The 8,466-nt window shown below is 42.7% G+C and overlaps 1 pseudogene; it reads right to left on the reverse strand.

Moving 5' to 3' along the window:
- Positions 1–394: 394 nt before the first annotated feature.
- On the reverse strand, positions 395–1,009 carry LOC104602406 (21 kDa protein pseudogene; annotated as a pseudogene).
- Positions 1,010–8,466: the final 7,457 nt, after the last annotated feature.

Raw genomic sequence — 8,466 nt, forward strand, 5'->3', positions numbered from 1 at the left:
TTCCGGTTTCTTAGAATGCAACTCGTGGAGAGTTTAATAGGCTCTGGATCTCAACTTGGGGCCGTTGAAACTCTCCTAGCTAGTCCTAGGAGATTTGACCTAAATGCTCACCAGATCAAACTTAAACAACCATTCTTTTGCTGGACAGTGACCAACTAGCCGCTGAGGAGACATTAACTGTCTGAAGAATTAATGATGATAATTAGCAAAAGTTGTTCATACAGACACCAAGCTTAGAGGCACTGAATGCCGTAAATATAAAAATATTATATACCACGAGCATCAATTCGAAGGGCTCATTAATATACATTTAATTTCAATACATCACATGGGTATGAACCAAGAACCAAGAACCATAGCTTTAGCTTGCTAGGGTGATGACTTCAACTGGGTGTTAGGTGAGATGGTTGATTATGGCCAAAGCATTGCTGGTGAGCTTGGCAACGTTAAGAATACTCTTCTTGATCGTGCTGTTGACCTCCTCGTTGATGTCCTTGCCGTCGATGCCGTCCATACATGTCTCGTCATTCGACAGAGCTGCACTCAACCATGTCTTTATGTTGCTCATCTTGAAATCAATGCCAGGTCCCTCCAGCTTCTGCAACTGCTCTAGAGACTGCTTGAGCTCATCAATGGAGTCCTCAATTTGGTCGACGCAGTCCTTCACGGTGGCCGCCTCCCAAGTCTTCAGGTCACGGCGTTGTGATAACTTGGAGACCAAGACTGATGTGGATTGGGCGCTTGTTATGCTTATGTTGAGTGCTGTTTGAGCCAGCTTCCTAGGGTTGGCTTGGATGGAACTTGCAAAGGAAGAGAGAGAAGTGTAACAAAGCTGGGGGTACGTAGTCACACCACAGGAAGTTCGAATGAAATCGGTGGTGTTGGGGTTGCTAGTGTTTGTCGCTAAGCAGGTGCAGGTCTTCATGTTTGATGAGCTAAAGACCATCAGAAAGAGAAAGGCTAGAAGAATGCAACAAGAAGATGGGCCTCTAACCGATTCAGCTTCCATCTCTCTGGTTTTTCAGAGAATCAGAGTTGTGGTGATCAACTGGTGATGGATAGATCCAATGTAGAGCAGCATCCCTTCTTATATATGCATGATGGGTATTACTATTAATAAATAAATAGTGATACATTAGCCGGAAAAGAACCCTGTGATCGGTGGGACAGTGATGGATTATTGATGATGATCGAGTCGGTGTGCAGAAATTGATCTGTATTTGGTACATGTATGATGTATGGTATACGTCTCTGACTTTGGATTTTCACGTGTGAGGTATTAATGCAAAAGTTTTGTTTAAGGTGGGTGGGGGAAGGGTTATCAAAATTCATAAGTAGTGGGTCATGTGCATGTTTGCTGCATCAACAATGTTCGAGTTTATGCGAAATTTACACGAACAGGCTAGGGATGCGCTGACCAAATGATCATGCAATTGCGAGGTTAAGCCTATCCTCTGTGCTGAAAGACTGCTTAATCTAATTGCCCATTACCCATTTGATGAAATGCCAATGGAAGTTTGACGAATTAATGCATGAAGGCGTTTACTAGGAGTAGTACACTAGTACTGTTGGTAATTAAGGCCTGAATGGTGCTAAACTGTGAATGTGAATGTGAGTCCTTTTGGATTTGGATTCTGGTATATATATTTACTCATCATCGGGTTTGTTTTAATTAATTGTTTAATTTGGCTCAATTTAGAAAGAATAACAAATATATACCGTGTAAAGCCTTGTATTTCGTATTTCTAAACCTGTATTAATTTACACTCTACATATTTGTATTTCCAAACTGAGCCTTTACGTACCACAAAAGCTTCACTTTGAAATCGTGCAGTGGAAGGTAGATATTCACTTGTCGAATTCTTCGAGTAGCTTCGGAATGTTTAAAAAACTAGTTGGTGCAAGTTGCAGAGTAAGAAATCTTTAGTATTAATTTATATACCATGCATCAACCTCAAAGTTAATTATAATTTATTTCTGACTCTTCTTTTACTTGCACTCTAATTATAATTATTGATAGATAAGATGAGATTATAGTAACATTTAAGAATGAAATATTAATTAATAAACATAACTAATTAATTAACAAATTCGGTATGCATGGAAGGCTAATTAATATTAAATTCAACATGTTTTCTCCATTTCCTTAGCACATAACCCCGCTCTCGGGCACATTGTACAGGCAGTGTGTATCAAGATCAAGAGGAATCTGTTGTGCCCCTCGGCCTCACTTAGCCATTGATTAAACAATCGCAAGGTGAAAGTGGGACTGATATACTCTTTAATCTTTTTTTTTGGGAACAAAATAGTATATAGTGTGTACAGCCATTACAATGCAGTACATAACTAGGCTTTCAAAGATGGATGAAGGATAGAATTTGTAATGCCTGTTTAGAGAAATTGCTCTCCAAAATCCAAATCCTAACTCTGGCTCACAACAATGAAAAATGATCAAAGAGTGTCTTCTGATCACATGCGTGTGGTTAAAAGCTTACAAACAATGGACCAAAATATCCATTATTCAATAAGCTTCGATAAGCCTTGTATCTGTAGTGGTAGACCTCGAAATGCATGGATACAAGAATAATAGTTCAATATGGGGTTTCAAAACTTTCGAGGGGTTATAAAATGAAAGAATATAAAAAAAAAGAATATTGACTGATGAGGGGAATTTTGGTCCCTCCACACAAATAACGACATGTGGACGCTGTTGGCAGTGCAATGGCAAGTCAGCAGGCCAGCTCGACGAATCAGCATGTATTACCCAACTTCAGGTAGGCTGTCGAGTTGGGGCGAGCTTGAGCCACCGCCAACACGAGCTCGCCCAAACCATTCCACGCGCCACCCCCTCGTGGGCACTGTTACCACGACCATAGGAGCAGCTCGCTGAAGCGTGCGCCACAAGTCCCGCGAGTGACCTGTAACCGCCGCGGGAATCTAGCAACTGACATGTTAACACGCCTCATATTGCGGAAACAGCTCCGACCAAGGCTCAGAAACGTTGCCCAAAGCACCTGAACCCCAGATAACTATAAAAGGGTTTCAAATCTACAAAAAAAGGTATGCACACCGATATACTTAGCTCTCTCAGACTCTTAAGAGAATTCTTACAACCCCCTTTCTGACTTAAGCATCATAGTGTTCTCCCGGGGTAAACATACCCAGGCACTCTCACCCATCTCTTCCTTGCAACTCGTTCTCAGCTCGGACACTCAGATAACAACTCAGCAGTGCAGCTCGGCTCTGCCAGATTGGACTCTTGTTCGAGCCTTGTCACCTGACACGAGGGAGCGTCTAGATTGCACATCATCAATTGGCACAGTCTGTGGGAAACACAACAAAAAGCTAGAGTTCCCTTCTTATATCTCTCTTTGAAACCCGTCAATGACATCCTCAAGCAACCCTTCTACTAACAACGTCAATGGCCAAATCCCCACCATCACCATAGGCCAGATTGATGTCCCTTTACATCCGGCCGAAGAGCAAGACCACATGAATGTACCACCCCCTGAGGTCTATCCCGTAGCACCCCTCGTGGCGGTTGATGTACAGTAGTTCAACAACCTGGTGTGATGCGTGCAGAGCATGACTGAGCAACTCAGAACTTGGGAAAACAGATTCACCTTCATGGCCGGACAACAGCAGCAACAACACCAGCAGTTGCGCTTCCCACATGCACTCTTGCAGTAGTAGCCACGGAACAGCCAACAGATACCGCAGAACAGTCACCAACAAGTGCAGCTCAACGGACAACAAGTACCTTGGAATAGCTAGAAAGTACCCCGGAACAACCAATAGGTGCCGCCCTAGAACAATGGCCTGAACTAGATCAACCATGAAGAACCAGCTCACCCACGAGTTTTTAGCCAGGTTTAGGTCCCTAACAGAGAAGATGATCGAGACCGCACTGAAGGTGCAGCCCGAAATGACCAAGTACCAGCAAAAAGTTGAGTTGAGGTCCCTTCCGGAACTGAAGCCGGCAGTTCAACCGAAGGCACCAGGAGGAAGCACAAAAAGCGCATGCACCGCGCTGGGAAAAAGGTTCAGCTCGCTCGCGCTAGCAGTGAAGCCTAGCATGGAGAAAACAACATTGCTACTAGCAAGCAGGTGACCCTCTCTGAATCGCCTTGCTTGACCCGAGAAACCCTATTGGCCCCTGACAGGGGTACAAGCAAGCGATTAGCAATGTCACTAGCATATACCGAGACCTTCACTCCTTTAAACACCAAGAGAGAGGAAATTTTGATGCAGATCAAGTCCAACGACTATGTGAAATGGCCACCCAAGATGAGGGGGACCGTACCACCCGGAACCCGAACAAATAATGCCATTTGCACAAAGACGTACGCCATGACATAGAAAATTTTTGGAATTTGAAGAATGAGATTGAAGATCACATTAAAAGAGGCTACCTGAGACACTTCATCCAAGATGACCAGCGACCTGAGGAAGGAACTAGGAAGGAAGTACCCTAGGCTAGCAGGGAGCAGGAGCCAGCTCCCCGTAACCAGCAGCAAGAGAGACATGTCTGAGGGACCATTAACATGATCACAGGAGGTTCAATCGTTGCTTGCTATACAACATCAGCATGGAAGAATTCAGTATGGGAGGACAACGTTCCGTCCAAGCATCCCTGGAGGGAAGATGTGATCTACTTCACTGATGATGATATGTGTGGGATCCAGTACCCACACGACGATGCCCTAGTAATTAAGCTATAGATTAATGACTTCAGGGTGAAGAGAATTTTGGTGGATTCTGGCAGCTCAACAGACATTTTGTTTCTGGAAGCTTTCAAACAAATGGAACTCGGTAAGGTAGACTTGCAGCCAGCTGACATCCCGCTGGTAGGCTTCAACAGAGAAGTAGTCCGCCCTGTGGGCAAAGTAAGAGTGCCCATCAAGGCAGGCTCCTCACCTCATACAATACGCTTTGAACACGATTTTCTGGTAGTTGCCACCTTGTCCCCCTACAATGCAATATTGGGACGACCAATCTTGCACACCCTATGAGCTATCGTTTTGACATACCACCTAGCATTAAAGTTCCCAACAAATACTAGCATAGGGGTACTGCGCGGGGACCAGCTGGAGTCCAGAAAATGCTATGTGGCAACATTGAAAGCGAGGGGAAAGATTGCCCCAGATATAGACCCGGAGCCTCCACCGGAAAATACTGAAGAGTGAGCTCGCCCAACGGAAAAGACCATTATGGTCCCCATCTCCAAGGCAGAACTTGAGAAGACATTACAAATTGGAGCTCGCCTAACAGAACCTCTACGCTCCAAGCTGGTAAGTTTCTTACTAAGTAATTTAGATTTGTTTGCTTGGTCGGCTGTAGAAATGCCCGGCATTGACCCTGGACTAATAACTCATAAATTCAACGTTGACCCTACAGTTAGACTCGTCCGGAAAAGGAAGAGAAACCTCACCCTGGAAAGGTGGTAGGTAGTAGACGAGGAGGTGGGAAAGCTGCCGGCAGCGTACTTCATGAAGGAAGTCCAATACCCGAGCTGGATAGGAAATCCTATTCTAGTGAAGAAGGCAAACGACAAGTGGCGAATGTGTGTAGACTATATGAACCTGAACCGAGCTTGCCCGGAAGACAACTTTCCCCTACCAAGCATAGATCGCCTGGTGGATGCGACCTCAGGATTTGAGCTGCTCAGCTTCATTGACACCTATTCAGGCTATAACCAGATCCTGATGGATTTGGAAGACTAGGAGAAGATTGCTTTGATTACTGAAATGAGCTTGTATTGTTACAAGGTCGTGCCCTTTGGTTTGAAAAATGCTGGGGCGACCTTCTAGCGTCTTGTTAATTTTGTTTTTTTTATTTAACTGGAGATAAAGTAGAGTGCTATGTAAATGACATGGTTGTAAAAACTCTTTTTTTCAAAAGATTTGATTTCCGATTTAAGCCTTGTGTTCAATGTTTTGAGAAAGCATAATTTGAAGTTAAACACGAATAAGTGTGCTTTCAGTGTAACCTCAGGTAAGTTCCTGGATTACATCATCAGCCAACGTGGCATAGAGGCTAATCCCGAGAACAAATAGGCTATATTAGATATGAGATCACCTAGCTCAGTTAAGGAGACCCAAAGACTAATCAGATGGTTAGCAGCCTCAAACAAATTTATGTCCAAATCGGCGGGGAAGTTCCTTCCTTTCTTCAAGGATATAAAGAAAAACCAAGCCTTTAAGTGGAGTGAGGAGTGTCAGGTCGCCTTTGACGAGCTGAAATGGTACCTTAATTTGCCTCCCCTGCTGACCAGGCCTGAGGCAGGGGACGAGCTCAAACTCTACCTCTTTGGGAGTGACGAGGTAGTTAGCTTAGTCCTTATAAGAGAAGTTGATAAAATACCGCGACCGGTGTACTACGTAAGCAAAGTCCTTCATGCTACGGAAACGACGTACGCTAACATAGAGAAGCTCACCTTTGCACTGGTGCTGCTAGCCGCCTGAAAGCTAAGACCATATTTTCAGGCCTACACAATTAAAGTTTTGATTGATCGAGCCCTGAAGCAAGTCCTTCAAAAACCTAAGGTCTTAGGTAGACTACCAAATGGGCAATTGAGCTTAGCGAATATAATATCCGGTATGAACTGCGGCCAGCAATAAAAGCATAGGTCCTGATAGACTTCATTGTTGAGTGTACCTTCAACTCGCTGATAACTTTGTAGTTTGATGCCTTAAGGGCATCATTTCATGGGTATTTTTGGCTTTAGAATAGTCAAAATGTGCCATCTTCCCAGTTAAATTCAATATTGTGACCTCTGAGGGTCTCTATGCAAATCTTGTGGAAAACTGGGGAAGTTTCATGGCTGAAATGTAGTTTTTGGGAAGCTGGTGTGAAGTCCAGCTGAGAGAGGGGGTGTTTTTGTGAAAAACTGAGCATTGGAGGGCGTCTCCTATTTTTTAAACCCAGAATGGCGCCTCTCCTACTGTATTAGCATGCTCCCCTCTCCTTAGCAAACCCTAGGGCACCTTCTAACTCATTCTTTTAATCTTTAACAAACCCTAGCTGCCCCTAGCTGCTAAATCTCCACCTTCCATCCCTTATAATCTCCACCATTCATTCTAGGGTACTCTCTTTTTAGCTTTTTAACCTTAGGGCGCCACCCACTCCTTTTAATCTCCACCTTTTAACCCTAGGTGCCTCAATCTCCACCATCCATTTCTTGGTGCCAAATCTCAGCCCTACATAATATTGGGTGCCTTTTCCTTTTCTTCTCAGCCTTAGGATCACCTTAGAACCATCCTAATCTTTCATTAGAAGCCCTAGGGCACCTATATTTTTGCCAAAACCCAACTGCCACCCCCTCTTTCTCTTTAATCCCAATTATGTCCACCATTGTTTATAAAAAGGATCCTAGGGGCCCTGGAGAAAGGGTTGGTCAATTCACCCAATTCACAAGGCTAAGGTTTCTTGAGGAGTTCGAGGGTTGTAAAAGGGAAGGATGCCCAGATCTTGTCAAGAGGGTTTCTTGCAAGTAGTCCAGCCAATCTATAGCTACCACCATCGGATCTGATCAACTATCCTTTTATTTTCTTTATTTTCTTTCATGTTATTTTTATTTCAGCAATCTTTTAGATTTAATTTCTGTTTGCTTGTGTGTTTTGCAGATCCAAATTCGTTCGGTTCAAGACAAAGGTGTCTCGAGGGGTTCAAGGGATGAAGAAGGGAAGGATGCCTAGTTCTTGTCAGGAGGGGTTCTTGCAAGCTATCCGGCCAATTTGCAGCTACCGCCACTGGATCCGAATTTTGGATCACTTTTGTTGATTTTTTTGTTGATTTATGTATTCCTTTAATTTCTAAATTTTAATTATTGTCTTGTTTAATTCCGAACCTTTAATTTCAGCATTAATAGATTTTATTTTCTTATTTTCTACAATTCCCAGTTCCATTTTCTTTTTATTTGTCCAGAACGAGAAAATAATAATTTTCCCTCACTTCCCTGTGGGTTCAACCCCTTCCTCACCACGTACTTTGTTGTTTAAGGTTATGTGAGGATTGAAAAAAGTTATAAATTATTAAACTGGTGTTCCAAAGTGGTTAACAACATGCTTCCGGATACACCAAGTTTTTGGCGTTGTTGCCGGGTAAGCAACGGAGAAAAAAATTTATTTTCTTTGTCAGGATCCGTTTAATTATTTTTTTTTTATTTTTGTTTGATTACTTAATTTGTAATGTCATTGTAATTCTTCTTTCTCTTTGATTTTGTAGGACGTAATAGCGAAAGGTGGGGTATTGGAGCATTTGTTGGACTGTAGAAGAAAAAAAGAAGAGAATAGAAATTGGATTGCATTTCAGGTGTAGTCGTCCCATTTTATTTATTTATTTTTGTTTTTATTTTCGAATTCTTTTTTTGGATAAAATAGTGATTTTCGAATTTTTAGTTATTTTTTTATAGATCTGATTTATTTTAGTATTATTTTTCTTTCGTTTTGTTCTTAGATCTATTTT

Source organism: Nelumbo nucifera, chromosome 1, assembly GCF_055504915.1.
Source record: "Nelumbo nucifera cultivar China Antique chromosome 1, China Antique-T2T, whole genome shotgun sequence".
NCBI classification, from domain to species: domain Eukaryota; kingdom Viridiplantae; phylum Streptophyta; class Magnoliopsida; order Proteales; family Nelumbonaceae; genus Nelumbo; species Nelumbo nucifera.